Source organism: Anas acuta, chromosome 1 (genome assembly GCF_963932015.1).
Source record: "Anas acuta chromosome 1, bAnaAcu1.1, whole genome shotgun sequence".
NCBI lineage: Eukaryota > Metazoa > Chordata > Aves > Anseriformes > Anatidae > Anas > Anas acuta.
In genome coordinates this window covers 111,990,574-112,004,946 of record NC_088979.1, presented here as the reverse complement: position 1 = coordinate 112,004,946, position 14,373 = coordinate 111,990,574, and the positions used below count along the sequence as shown (strand labels likewise).

The 14,373-nt window shown below is 37.1% G+C and overlaps 1 long non-coding RNA gene across 2 annotated transcripts in view; it reads left to right on the top strand.

Annotated features, from left to right (window-relative positions):
* LOC137861592 (uncharacterized) overlaps positions 1 to 14,373 on the top strand; it is a 120,792-nt gene extending 106,419 nt beyond the window's left edge. For both annotated transcript variants that reach the window (XR_011099724.1, XR_011099730.1), the window contains 2 exons: positions 11,068 to 13,670; positions 14,273 to 14,373. This is a non-coding gene — a long non-coding RNA (uncharacterized lncRNA). The remainder of the gene's footprint in view (positions 1 to 11,067; positions 13,671 to 14,272) is intronic.

The following is a 14,373-nucleotide window of genomic DNA, read 5'->3' as shown; positions in this document are numbered from 1 at the left end:
TACCCCTTGGTACAAGAATGCACAGACCTTTGTGCACCCATGCTTCAAAGTTTACAGGCTTTCTTCACAGTTTATGGGTTCTGTTATATCTACCAGTAAAAGCAAAGGTATAAATGTTCTTTTTGGATACAGATGTACCTATTGAGCCACAGCTTCTTTACTCAAAACCTTAATTAGCAGATCTAAAAGAAGAAATTCTTCTTTTTTTTCTGTAAATCTGATTTTGCAGGACAGCTGCAACACGGGCACATGTGCCACACGGCTAGAATGAAATGTACCACCTCTGTATAAAAGCAGAAACATCTCTCACAGTTTGCTGTCCCTTAATAAATACTATTAGCAATAAGAATAAAAATCTTGACATAATTGATTTTGTTCAAAGCTTCTCTCTGTTGACAGAAGCATGAAAGACTTGGTAGCTAAAAGAATGTAGGGGTGTTTACTAGAGAGAGATTTTTTCAAAAGCATTGTGAAGAGGGACAAACAAGAAAGGGAGACAGTTTATTGATTTCAACCACAGAAGTCAACACTAGAGTTCCAGCCCTGTGAAATTCAAAGAAAGGGGGATCTACTGTGAACTTAAGAATGCTGTGGTTAAGCTGTAGTTTATATCTTCTGGCATTCAACTAATCTGGTTAGAAACAGTATTTTCTGTGCCTAGCAAAAACAAACAAACAAGAACAATAAAAGTTTTGCTTTGTTTTTGGTAATGTTGAAAGCATTAAGATGCATAAACAATAGCATGGTTTAATCAAGTGTTGCAATTATCTCCTAGAATTATTCCTAAAGTTCCCACTGTTCTGGTAATGTTTCCTCTTTCTCATGTGTACCCATCGCTGTCACTAAGTTCTCCCCAGCCTAATACAGTGCACGCAGGACTCTCCACAAAGTTCACCATTTCTCTGATTACGGTTCTTCACTGTTACTGGTTAAACTACCTTTTAGTAGGAACTTAGTGTTTTTGGTGGATGAGAACGTAGTCTCAGCTATAGCCTTTGATATCAACATGAGTCATTCCACTGAAGTAACTCTGGGATGGTGTCTCAATTCACGTGATCTTGAGCAGATACCAAAAAATGACGATGATAGATTACATTCCAATTTTATTCTTCCTACTGTCCATAAGCACTTAATCACACACAGAATCACAGAATTTCTAGGTTGGAAGAGACCTCAAGATCATCGAGTCCAACCTCTAACCTAACACTAACAGTCCCCACTAAACCATATCCCTAAGCTCTACATCTAAACATCTTTTAAAGACTTCCAGGGATGGTGACTCCACCACCTCCCTGGGCAGCCTGTTCCAGTGCCTCACAACCCTTTCAGTAAAGAAGTTCTTCCTAACATCTAACCTAAAACTCCCCTGGTGCAACTTTAGCCCATTCCCCCTCGTCCTGTCACCAGGCACGTGGGAGAACAGGCCAACCCCCACCTCACTACAGCCTCCTTAAGATGGTTAGTTTTGAAAAACTCATGTAAATCCAAATTCTAGCTGGAGGACCGCTGAATGCACAATAGTCTTTGTGTCCCTGTGTCTTGAACATATTTACCAGTGGGTATTAGTAACTCTTGGAATTGTGAAATAACATTGAATTGGGGTATGAGAGGGATGATTTTCAGTATGTTTCTTCTTCTGTATTAAACTAATTTCAAGGCCTAAAGATGTTTTCAAAGTCATTTGGAAGTTTTGTATTTAAAAAATGAATGTTAACAAGTTAATATCTTGTTAACAAGTTAATATCTTGTTATCTCACAAATTTGAGTCTCTAGAAATTCATAGATAACATGCTGCACCAAACTTCTGTGAGTGTTGAAACCATCTGTAGCTTTGTGTTGAGGTTGTTTTTTTTTTTGTGTGTGTTGTTTTTCAATTACAAAGTTGTGATGATTTCTGTTTCACGTGGAACACATGGGATTCACATTGTGTCTACGTTTTAAGCTTCATGGCACTGACATAAACTTTCACTTGTTCAGTTGTCCTTGCAGTGTAAGCATCTTTAGTGAGTTATCTTCTGGGCCCTCAGATGCTTTTGGCATTTGCAAACTTTGTCATTACTATTGTCAAAAGCACCATTCTTTGAGATGTCATTTCATTGTAAAAATGTTTACAAGTACAAAATCTATTATGTTTAAAATAGTTCATATTTTACTGATTGTCTTTAGAAGTTTACGTTTATTAGCAAAGAAGTGGTGTGTTGGGAAACTTGATGCCAAACCTTAACTTACAGCATACTGTATGTATAAAACAGTATCAGTGTTTGACAGAAGTCAGTTCTAATTTTTTTTCTAGGTTTTGACATTCCTTGTAAAATGCTTTACTGACATACTTTGCCTTAGTGTTGCACATCTCTTTCTTGGTCACGTTATTTGCTATTTTACTTATATCCTCTCAAAAATGTATGTGTTTGTTAAGGTAAACTTCTCTGAATAATTTGCCTGGATCTACAAAAACAAAAAAGACACCTTTTTAGTGGAGGGGTGAAAAAAAAAGTTGTGCATTTTGAGTAGAGAGGTTTTTCCTCCATTAGCATTTGTTCTGCTGTATCTGCGGCCTGAGAGAGATGTTCTGAGAGGGTCTAATTCTTTGCTTGATAAGGTTAGCAGATATTATCAACCCAACCATAGCTTTATTTGTTGTGAACAATGCAGTTAAATGCTTAGTAAATGTTTTCATTAAGAGAACCATTTAAATATTGTTATTAACAATTTGTGGTTCCCTTATACCTTAAAAACTCTGAGGCTTTGCATTAATTTTTTAAATAGCAAACATGAGGTGATTTTGAATGTGACCTAGAACTTGTGTTTTATAGACAAGGTCAAAAAAGGTTGCTTCTGCTTTTTTTTTTTTTTTTTTTTTTTAAATTTTTTTTATTTTAAATGAAAAGTAATATTAAGATGTAGGAACAATTACCCCAAGTGGTAATTCAGATGAGCCTAGTGTATATATTCCTTTAACAAAGAACAGAAGATAGTTGAAAACTTCATTATCTAAAATACACTGAAATTTTGGGTGCCTTCATTGCAGAAAGTCCTTATATCTCTGTCAGTGAGTCCTAGAATGCTTTTCTTCCAAAATAAGCTTTCCAACATCTGAACAAAGTAGTAAATGCCTTCTCTCTCATCTTTTTTCTTGCCCCTACTGTTTTTAATAATGCATGTCTGACATGCTAACAATGAGGCACATGTTCATTTGTTGTTGTCTCATCTCAGCTTTCTGATAATGACTTAAGAGGAACGATGAGTGGAATTGCACATCAAGGATCTCTTTTGTTGATGGAGTAACCAGGAGTGCATTTCCAATTTGCAGTTTGGCTCTGGGGCTTCAGAAGCACCACATATGTTTGATATCCACTTGGTTGCTTGCCACTAAACTTGGGGATCAATCACTGTGTTGTGAGACTGTAAAAAAAAAAAAAAAAAAAAAAAAAAAAAAAGGAGAGAGAGAAGCAGGTTAAAAATCGACTTTTATTTTGAAAATAGTAAGACATCTCACAGATTGAGAACTTGTCTACTGTGAAACATGTGGAGGAGCAAGCCTAAGCAAGTGAGAGAGAGGAAACATATGTATGTCTGTATTTCTCTTTCATAATATCTCAAAGACAAAATAATTCATAATTTGATTCCTCTGACTGTTATTGAGCTAAACCAGGGATTACGTTGAGTCATTTTTAGACAACCATTTTAATGTTAGTTCAGAACTCCTTATGGCAAATCTGCATTTTCCTTAATCACTTGCAGTCAATCAGATTTTAATTTGTCTTTTTCTTCAGCCCTGCAAAGTTTGTGCCTGGAATCCCTTTGCTTCAAGGATCAAAGAGTGTTTTCCCTGCGTATGTCAGACACACTTATGGAATGTTCTTGTATGTTTACTTAGCTTAACAATTATTCCATATTAACAAAAGCAGATTGATTGAGGAGGAATGTTCTTCAGAATATCTTTTTTGAAATCTTGCTTGGTTGGAGTTACTGCACCATCAGTCCTTTTATTTGCTTTTTGAAATATGCCATAGGAATTCTCTACGAAATCTATAAAAACCCCATTCAAGAGATGAATGGCTTATTCTACTTCTTATCTTGTTAATCAATATTGTTAACTAGCTGTGATGGACATAACCCTAGCCCTTCCAAATTAAAGGTAATTGCCTTGTTCAGTCACATTCACTCTCCCAAATATAGGTGCGTGAACATAAACATCATAATTTATTTTGGACTCTGCCTTGATCATTATGTATTCTGTTTTTTTTTTTTTTTTTTTTTTTTTTTTTTTTTTGTTAACAATTAATTTTAATTCTAGCTCAGCCAGCAAAGTTGAAAGCCATAAAATAGCCCTCTTACCTTTCAGAGCTGGATGGCTAAATAACACATAACAGAATTACATATTACACGCTTACAGTCAGGAGGGATTGATGAGGGTAAAAACACAATTTCAGTACATACTAGTCTTTGATGCTGGCCCTAATCCATTGGCCAACAGCTTGGTATGAAGCTGTCTGATGAGATTTAGCTTGAAGTTAAGTGGTGCTGATATCAGAATAACCCCCTGGATTTTGGTATGCATTTCATCTATCCTTTTATCAGCTTTATTATTTGTTATGCTTTTGCTGAGCTTCCTTGAATAAGAACAAAATGGTTCACTTATTATGCAGCAATTTAGTGAAAGCTATTTAAAATAATATTTGAGGAGGAAAAAAACAAATCAAAATGAATAAAAGCCTAGGAAACACATGATGAAATAGAATGAATATCAGAGCTATTAAATTAACAGGCTTGCAAAGTGTTATTTATGGTATCTCAATAGAAGTTTAGAAATTGATACTGACTTATGAAAATTAATTGAATACCTTTGTTGTATTTCAGTAATACATATTCAAGCTCACTGTACCTGTTCCCTGTGGGGAAAATTGTTCCACCTGCCAGAAACCTCAGGATTTTCATCTCATTTTCATCTTCTCAAGGAAAACATTTCAGCTATTGACTCATTATGGCACTGATTCAGCAAATCTGTGTAGTCTGAGATTCTCTCCATAGATGGTTGTCCTTGTCTTCTCAAGTCGCCCATCAAAAGAGTGTTTGAAGCTGTGCAGAAGCAGTAGTGTGAAACAGATTTGGCTATTCTAGAGGCCCTCAAGGTGTCCTGTCAGAGAGGCTCACTTTCAGGTGCCCTTCCCTAACAAGTACATATTTTGGTGATAAAACAGCAGAAATGTAGATAGAGGATTTGATGTTAAGAGCTGACTTGACAACCTCAGGGAGAATATGGACTCAGACACAGATCAGATCAGATGTCCATTCATCCTGAAGCCCAGCAGTTGGTTCCTGTGGAGCATCTTAAAGGAGGCTGTAGTACCTTAAAGGAGGCTGTAGTGAGGTGGGGGTTGGCCTGTTCTCCCACGTGCCTGGTGACAGGACGAGGGGGAATGGGCTAAAGTTGCCCCAGGGGAGTTTTAGGTTAGATGTTAGGAAGAGCTTCTTTACTGAAAGGGTTGTTAGGCACTGGAACAGGCTGCCCAGGGAGGTGGTGGAGTCACCATCCCTGGAAGTCTTCAAAAGATGTTTAGATGTAGAGCTTAGGGATATGGTTTAGTGGGGACTGTTAGTGTTAGGTTAGAGGTTGGACTCGATGATCTTGAGGTCTCTTCCAACCTAGAAATTCTGTGATTCTGTGATTCTGTGATCTCACATGCTTGGGGCTGGAGGTTACCCTTTAGCCATGTCCTGACTTCTCAGTGGCCTACAGGGAGCATAGGGTCAGGCTCAGCTGCGCTTTATAGTATAGCCACAGGCAGGCTGCTTGATAGGACTGTGGAGGTGCAGGGCATTGGATGAATGGTTGTGTTGCCTCCCAGTATGGGTTTCTTGGGGTATTGCTTTCACTGAATTGACCAGTACTCACTAGTGCAAATGAGATGGAGATGCAGGTGTTCAGTTCTTTGGGAAATGCATGTCAGCAGACCAGAGCTGGCTCCTTGGAGTTAGCTGGCTGCTTTTTGATGGCTTTGAGTGGTAATGACTGGCTGAAATTCTAGCTCTTTTTGCTACAGCTGTGAAATCTCCCTGGCTAACTGCATTTCACCACATTACACCATTAAGAGTACTTTTTTTTTTTTTTTTTCTAGGTCAGGTGTTTTCAGTAGGACACTAGTTTGCTACAGCATTACTACACTGGCTATTTCTACACCTTATCATGCAAGAATGACAGTTGAAGTGATCTACTGAAAATTAACAGGGAAGGTGCAGGAGTACTGCCAGAAAGATTCCTATACCTGGTTTAATTTGATATTCCTTTTTTTTTTTTTTTTTTTTTTTTTAAACAACGGCTCTTTTTCAGAATAATTCTACTGTATTACAAAATTGGTCTAAGTCATGCTTGCCAGGTTCCTAACAGCTGTGCCACAGGACTTACAGCAACATAGAAATGCCATGCATGGCATATTGCAGAGTAAATCTTTATTTATGGTGGTTAACTGCTTATGGGACAGCAGCTTCAGCTTTGCGTTGCTTTTCCTAAGGCAGCTAGGTGTTGTGGGGGCAAGAGAGCTTAGCACGTGCATGGTACGCTTTCAGGGTTGCTCATTTCGACCTGTTGAAGTTGGTTAAGTGGTGTGCAAGCTTGCGCCAGCGCCCATCGCAAGTGTCCTACTGTCTGTGCGCTCTTCTTGGCCTCCCAGTGGCTGTTGAAGGAATTAACAGGCGTTTCAGAGATGCCCAGCCCAGCAGCCTACCTGGCTCTTGTTTTTTCCAGCAACCTCTCTCAGAGCCCTTGCAAAACTGGAGTGACTATGCAGAGAGCCAGGCTCTCAAAATGTGATCTTTGAAAGCTCAGGACTTTCTGAAATGATTCGAGGATATTTAAAAGCAAGTGAGTGAATTAAATAATAGTACAGGAACAGATAGCTCCCCGTTTCCTGCAAAACTTTTTGCAACTATTCGCAATTCTGCCAATAGCTACAAGTGCTATTTGCTAGTGCAAGGTATCAGATCTTAGAAAGCAGTAGGGAAAACAAACAAACAAACAAACAAACAAAAAACCTCTACATCAAGCTATTATTTCCCTTCATGGCCCCTGTTAGAATAATAATAGTTTAGCTATAAAAAAGCATTGCTGTATGTATAGAAAAAATATTGCCAACCAAAATTTCAAAGCTTTATTTCTTTGATAGTCATCACCTGGAAGATGATATTTGCTACCCAGTGAGTCTCCCCAGATCCTCCCATGCTTAACTGGGGATCCTTGCAGAACCCTGCTGTAGACAGCTATCAAAATTTCGGTCTTTATTTCTTTGTTTTGAGAGACATTAGCAAAGCAGTATCTTTCCCCTATGATAGCTTTTGTTGTTGTTTTCCTTCAGTAATGTTCCTAACCTGACCTTCTGTGATTAGTGAGTGTTTTAACAGAGTTGTGCTTAGTAAGGGTGGAAGACCTACTAATGCATTAGACCAAAGGAGACAGAGGAATGGATTTTCAAGAATCTAGCATCTGCAACCTAGCAATGAACTAGTGTTTGTGCTTTTGTTTCTCTTTCATATATTCTTTGCACCTTGTTTATCTTATTAGGTTGATAGCAAGGACTTTGTGGTTGAGGACTATGTTCTCACAGATCACAGCTCCAAAGGATGTTGTTCTTGGCTCGTATCTGTAGGCACTGCTATAATGCAAAAGGGGATAGAGTAATTGTATATGCTGTTTATATTCGTGTTTGTACCTGTAGGGATGTGTTGATGGGGTGGTGTGGTGAAATGATAAAAACATTATGAAAGGACGTTATTCTTTTCTGTGAAAAACGGAAATCTGACACCACCAATTTAATTCCAGGGAGCACAGTGAAAAGGACTAGGACTTATATGAAGGTAGCACAAGAAGGAATTGAAAAATAATAATGGAAAAATCTATAGCTAAGGCACTGCCAGGAATATATGCATGAAGAGTATTCAGTGATTGATCAACAATAAAACTGAGTGAGACAGAGAAACAGCACATAGATATTTATATCAGTCTGCAACCTCCACTGGAGATAAATGTAAAATGCAGCCACACTTCATAAGAGACATATTTTAATTGTTCTTGGTTCCAACGCGCCTTTTAACTTTTGTAGTGGATTTGTAACCACTTCCTTACTTCTGATGAAGTCTTGTTTATCTTTTTGACTCATTAAAGTCTTTTGGAGAGTAAGTTTTGCCTCAATATTGAAATGTCTACCTTAACCTACAAAGTGTATAATTCTCAAAATACATGTTGAGAGACAACAACCCTAATTTTCTTCAGTTATACCTGTTTATTCTCCTATTTTGTGTTACACAAAGAAAACCTTCTGTCAAATTTTCACCGTTCTCATTTTTTGGTTGATCACAGAGTAGTAAAATGTGCAGTGAATTACAGTTGCTTCAGTCTTTCACTGAGGTCAATTTTGAATAAATATGGAAAAAAAAAAAAGGCATAGATAACTCAGTTTTCCTCTCCTTTTATGTGTAAAAATAGGAAAATGAACTAAGTTTCTGTATATTCAGTAAATTCTTGCAACTTTTAGGAGTACGGGGCGGGGGGGGAAGAGGGATTTAAATAGTCTCATTATTAATCTACTTTTATTTCAATATACATAAAATCTAATGCAATGGATGATGAATTAAGCAAAAACAAAAGGCTGCTGAAATACAGAAAATGTCCGTCAAAAACAACAAAATGTCTCCTGAGTTTGAAACACCAAGGTCATGTTCCTCTTATCAAATCTGATGTCATATGCCCTGGATTTGACATTATAAGCTTCTTCAGGAAAAAAAAAAATTAATATGTATATATATATATATTATATTTCTTTACATACATTAAGTAATCTTTAGTTAGGTTTGCTTTTTTATTTGAGCATATTAATTTTGTAGATCAGATCACCTGTTCAGGTTTAGGATGATCTGGTGCAAAAATAAGAAGCATAGGTCAAAGATAGCTTTGCATCTCTTAACATTCAGGGACTTGTTCTTTCGGCAGAAGAATTTAGGCTAGTCTTTCTGTGTGTGAAAGGGAGCAGAGCCTACAGATTGGGATAAAGAACTTTCTGTGCCATCTTTCTTTGATATCTGAAATCAGACTGGTAGCACTACCATTTTATTTTTCATTTCAAAGTCTACAAAAAAAAATAAATGGCAGAAATGGGCAAGTGAGTTCAAGTGAGACGTGATATTTACACTTGAGATCAAAAGTCCAAAATGAAGAGGTGTATGATACAGTAAATGGCACCCATGATTCATTGCCCAAAATAGCAGCTGACAAAAGAGATGATGTTTGCGATCCCCCTGAGATAAAAGGAAAATCTTCTGTGATATGATTGGCCTTTGCCTCTAGAAAACAGCGTGATTTATAAAGCATTTTGTAGTAAGGCAAGTGATAGGAGAATCAGGTGAGACAGTGATGAGGTTTTATGATAGAAATCTATTTTCCATCTTGGCTTTTAAGATTAAGACTCAATTTTTGTAACATTTAGTGTCACAGAACCACGTAACTACTTTCAGAGAAAACTCAGTACTTGACAATGCAGAAAGCAAACTGCATTCCCTTTTGAGAATTTGCAGCCCTGTGGAAGACATTGGTGTGTATGCAGGCCGATAGGCACAGCAAGGCAAGTCTCCAGAACAATGTATTAGTTTAAAACCTTGCATTTACGATGTCATATACCATAAGATCCATGGATTTGTTCAGCAGTTGGGGAAAAAATCACAAATGAGATAATTGTTCTGCAATTATTGATAGAATGGAATACTCAGTAGTGCAAAAAACTCATTGAAAATTCAAGTCAGGATAAGGGAAAGTCATTAGCTATGCTGCGTAAAGCAGACATATACAATCAATGTGTGAATGTCACGTTTGTCAGGCCAAAGTGATGGGAAAAGACTTCTACTAACAGAGAGAAAATTGAACACATCTATAACAGTGGAGGATAGTTCATATCCTGTTGTAATTGCAGTGCACTCAAAGCAGAATGAGAATAGCAAAAAAAAAAAAAAAAATCCCTCTCTTGAGCTTTACAGCAGCATTGTCTGGAATGCGTGACAAAGGTAGGGGCTTGAAAGGTGAAGAAACCTAAAGCTGAGTGAGGAAGCTCAGGGAGATGCTGTGAAAAAAAGGAAGAATCAAGATTTAGGCAGCTAGGAGGAAAGTAACTGAAAAAGAACCCCAGATGGTACCAGAAAGAACTGTTTTCCTCCTTCTGTCTATTAAAACGTGTCAAGCATGCAGGTCAGAGTGCACACGATGATTTGATGGCAAACAGAGACATGATAAAAATAAAAAGACTTGGGAAGTTCAGATATGCAGTATTGATATATGTGTATTGGATAAGATATTTGAGTATTACCACTGACCCTCATGGTGTGACGTGCCATCAAGGACAATCCTTTATGGAGACAAAAGTTATGGGAGAAAAAGGAAAAAAAAAAAAGAGAGAGAGAGAGAAAATGTGAATATATTGATATTGTGGAAATAATATTACTTCATTGGAAAGCCATGAAACACAGATTTATTTCACTCTGTTTTAGTTAGAAAGCCTGAAAGACTCTGAGAATACTACGGTGTGCTATATTTGTGGGCAAGGATCCCATTATGCAATAATACAAAACTAAATAAAAATAAAACAAATACAAAAAACTATCACAATTGAAACTCCAGTTAAAATACTACATATAAAGCAAGAGAAATAATGCAGCCAATGACTGTGTGTCATATATATATATGACAATATTGCTTACCAAGGTAATGTAGTCATTTCATCTCCAGTTGCATGAGAATGAATAAGTTTATTTTGTGGTTTGAGGTTTTTTATTATTATTTATTTATATTATTTTTTTTTGCTTGCTTAGTAGCTTGTAAAGACATAGAGCTGGATATAAATTGGTCCGGTGTTACCTTTAATACTGTGTCATTCTCTGAAATCTCCAGTGCTGCTCTGGGTTAATCTAATGCCGAAGGAGATGAGAAGAGGCCAGACACTAGCAATATACCTGTATTTTTGTTCAAACATTTCTGCAGTTAGTTCTGTAAGACTGCTCTCTTGCCTGAAATATTCTTTCTTTTCACAGGTTACTTCATCGTCCAGAAACATAAGAAGCAGCTTCTGTGTATTAAGGGACTGAAGCAACGAAGCAATAAATTTTACAGCACAATTCATCAATGGCGTCAGCCAGATTTAAGAGAGAGAGAGCATGTTTTTGCAAAGCTGCAGAGATTGCTGTAACTGAGGTCAACAGCAAACTCCTAGTGCTTTTAAAAATTGATTTTACTGAAATCTTACTCCATTTTCCTAGTAATAAAGGCCTCCAAGGATTTAAACTGCTGTAACTGAGAGCAGTGTTTGGCCCTGGTCTCTAAGTAGGTGTGGCATAGCTCCATTATAACTCCAGTGCAAATAACATTCTTTAAAAACGGAGACCCCTTCCTAACATTTTAGTAAGCAACTTCTTGTTTCTTCTTGTAAAAGCTTGGAGGTCATGAGCTTAGGCTTCTTAGAGGCTTTAGCAGTTTATCTGTCTCCTTTGCAAAAGGTCTAAAATTAAACACGTGGAAGGAATATAAATATATTTGCTTATCTGACAAATCCGGTTCAGATTGCTTCATTAAAAAAATGAAATTAAAAAACATCTTTTCAAAACCTAAATTATTTAATTTATTTAATTTGAGACAGAATGTTTGATGATTCTATATAAAATAATAGAAGATGCTGCGTTAATTATTTGAGTGTTCCAAAACTCACTAGAATCTTTCACAGCTTTCCTAAGGAAAGCTAAAAGGCAGGTGCCCTTTAATATATAAATGCTTGTGAAATTTACAAAACAGCAAATGTAGAAATGGGTAATATTATAATTTGTGAATTTAATTAAAAGAAGAAACAAAAACCACAAGAGCAACGGCAATCTGGACTTGTTCTATAGATGGTCTGACCCTATCTTCTGTCTTTCAGTGAATGTTGTCTCCTCTGGGTCGCAGATCTCAGGCTATCACATTCCTCTGAAGGAGTCTGCGTGGTTCTCCATTCTTAAGTGGCGACGGAGGTTATAGTCTTGGCACTAGCTGTGATTTATCTCAGCAGCTCTCACTTCTGTATATGCCGCAGTTCTTTCTCTGGGCAACAGTAATAAGTCACCAAACTGCCTTCTTAAAGCAAAGTATTATTTAAACTGGAGTCACACTGGAGAAAGCATGTCCATAAAAACGGCAGAGTACATTATGTCCATATCTTGTGTTTCAAAAAAACTTTCCCCTCCACAGGTCTGGAAAGTCCCCTGGAATTTTTTTCACAAACCTTCTGCAGAGCATAATAATTCTTTAATTTTATGTCAGTTTCTTGTTTTATATCATTTCTGATGAGTGTCATCTTTTCTCAAGAAAGACTCTTTGATTCCACTATTGCATTTTGGTGGTGGTGGTTGGTTGTTCTGTTTTGTTTTGTTTTTTATCTTGCAATGATGTTAGTGTCAGTTCAGCTTAGAAATCCAAATGTGTACTATCTTCTAGTAATTGTCCCCAGGTTTTTCAGGAATCTTTCTAAATTCTGATTCCTTTGCTGTATGCTTTCTACAGCTGCCTGTTGAGCTAGAACATTGCATTCATTTAGGAAAATCTTGCAGCAAGTTGTAATACATTTCTTTCCCCTGACCATGTTGTCCAATTATTTTTCACATCTCTTTATTCATGCTGCTATTACTTTCCAGTTCCAAAGTTGATGTAGAAGGCATCTGACTGGATTGAGTGAATACTTGGTGATCTATTTTTCTCTTTAAAGCCCTCAGAAACAAAATTTCAACTTTGATATACTTTTTCCTTGCAACTTTTCTGTAGTTTGGTAATACAAATAACTAGGAAAATCAGTACTTTCTCCATTTCTGGTATCATAACAGTAGCAATCCTCCATATGTTGGGGGGGGGGGGGGGGGGGGGAAAAAGCTGATTAGGCAAATTTTTAAGCTAAGAGTCCTACTAAGTTTTGGACTACATATACACAGAAACAACCCTGAATAAAGATGTTTTAAAGGTTGAAAATTTAATTCAGATCAACCACATCTGATGTTGTAGTGTGAAATAACAATTTTGTCACATACAGGAAAACAAATTTTCACACTACATTTTCCTGAGACAAACAGCGCATTTGCAGTAGATAATATGACATGTTTGCATTTACAGCCCTATTTGGTGGGCTTCGGAGATAGGTTGAGGAGCTGCATCCTTCACAACAGAGCTGCTGTTGGCTACAGAACTGGGGAGGAAATTATATCTGCAAAATATCCTACTTAATGGATAAGAATTGCTTGACCCAAGGTTGACAGACTGTCCTGCTATAGGTCTGTCATTTCCACTTGTGCTGGGAGAATACTAATTATGTATAATTACTTATTGCATATGTTGTATAATTTTAACAATAATATGATGAAGAATAATATTTAGATAACGTTAGCTCAGTCTTTTGCAGAAACTGCAATTCTTCATTGCCCAAGTGGCCATAGAGGATTAATGAAAAGCTACCTCATCAGTTCTGGCAAAGTGATTAACTCATTATCATCAAGAAGAAAACACTGGAAGACTTAAGAGCTTCCCAGCACATCCCGGGTCAGCTGATAAGTTGCAAATGAAACCAGGATAAGGGTGATTCATAACCTGGGGCAGAAGTTGAAAGCATTCAGTGTTACAGGTAAGACTGCTGTCAAATTGTTGTGCACCTAAACCATGCTGACTATGATGCAGGGCAAGTCTGGTTTGTGGTCTAAGATTATGGAGTTTCCTAGATTTTTATGGTATTGTTCCTACTGTATTTTGATTGAACACTTAGTAATTTGGGCAACAGCTTGGCATGTACATTTCCTTCCCTCCAAGAACTTCTGAAAGACATGTGTACTCTGACAAGGATTTGTTTAAAACTTACATAGCTCTTGTTCATCATATATGATGTTGTTCTCGGTTTTCAAATTAATCAATCTCTCCCCAGAGACCTGAACTAAGCAGTTTTGAAGCACAGTAGTAACTTTTTGTCTCCATGCAGTAATTAGAAATTGAAACAAGTCTTTTGAAAAAGGTTGTCTCCTTAAGTATTATGGTTTTCTTCTTGAGGGAGGCATTTAGTTGGGAAGTACTAATTAAGAGTACACCATGCAATCATATGTATACATATACATACATATAGTGCCATTCTAAGCCAAGGTGTGAAATTACTTCACATCTTTGTGCTAGATGTAAAGTTGAGCATCCTAAGATTGTGGAATTTATGGCCTTTAACAAATTTTATTCCACCCCCAGATGCTGCGTTGGTTATGAATAACACTAACAGCGTCTGTTCCAAGAGGGTAAAGAAGAGAAAACCCTAGCTTTGATTAGGAGGAGAGGGTGAGAGTTTTTTT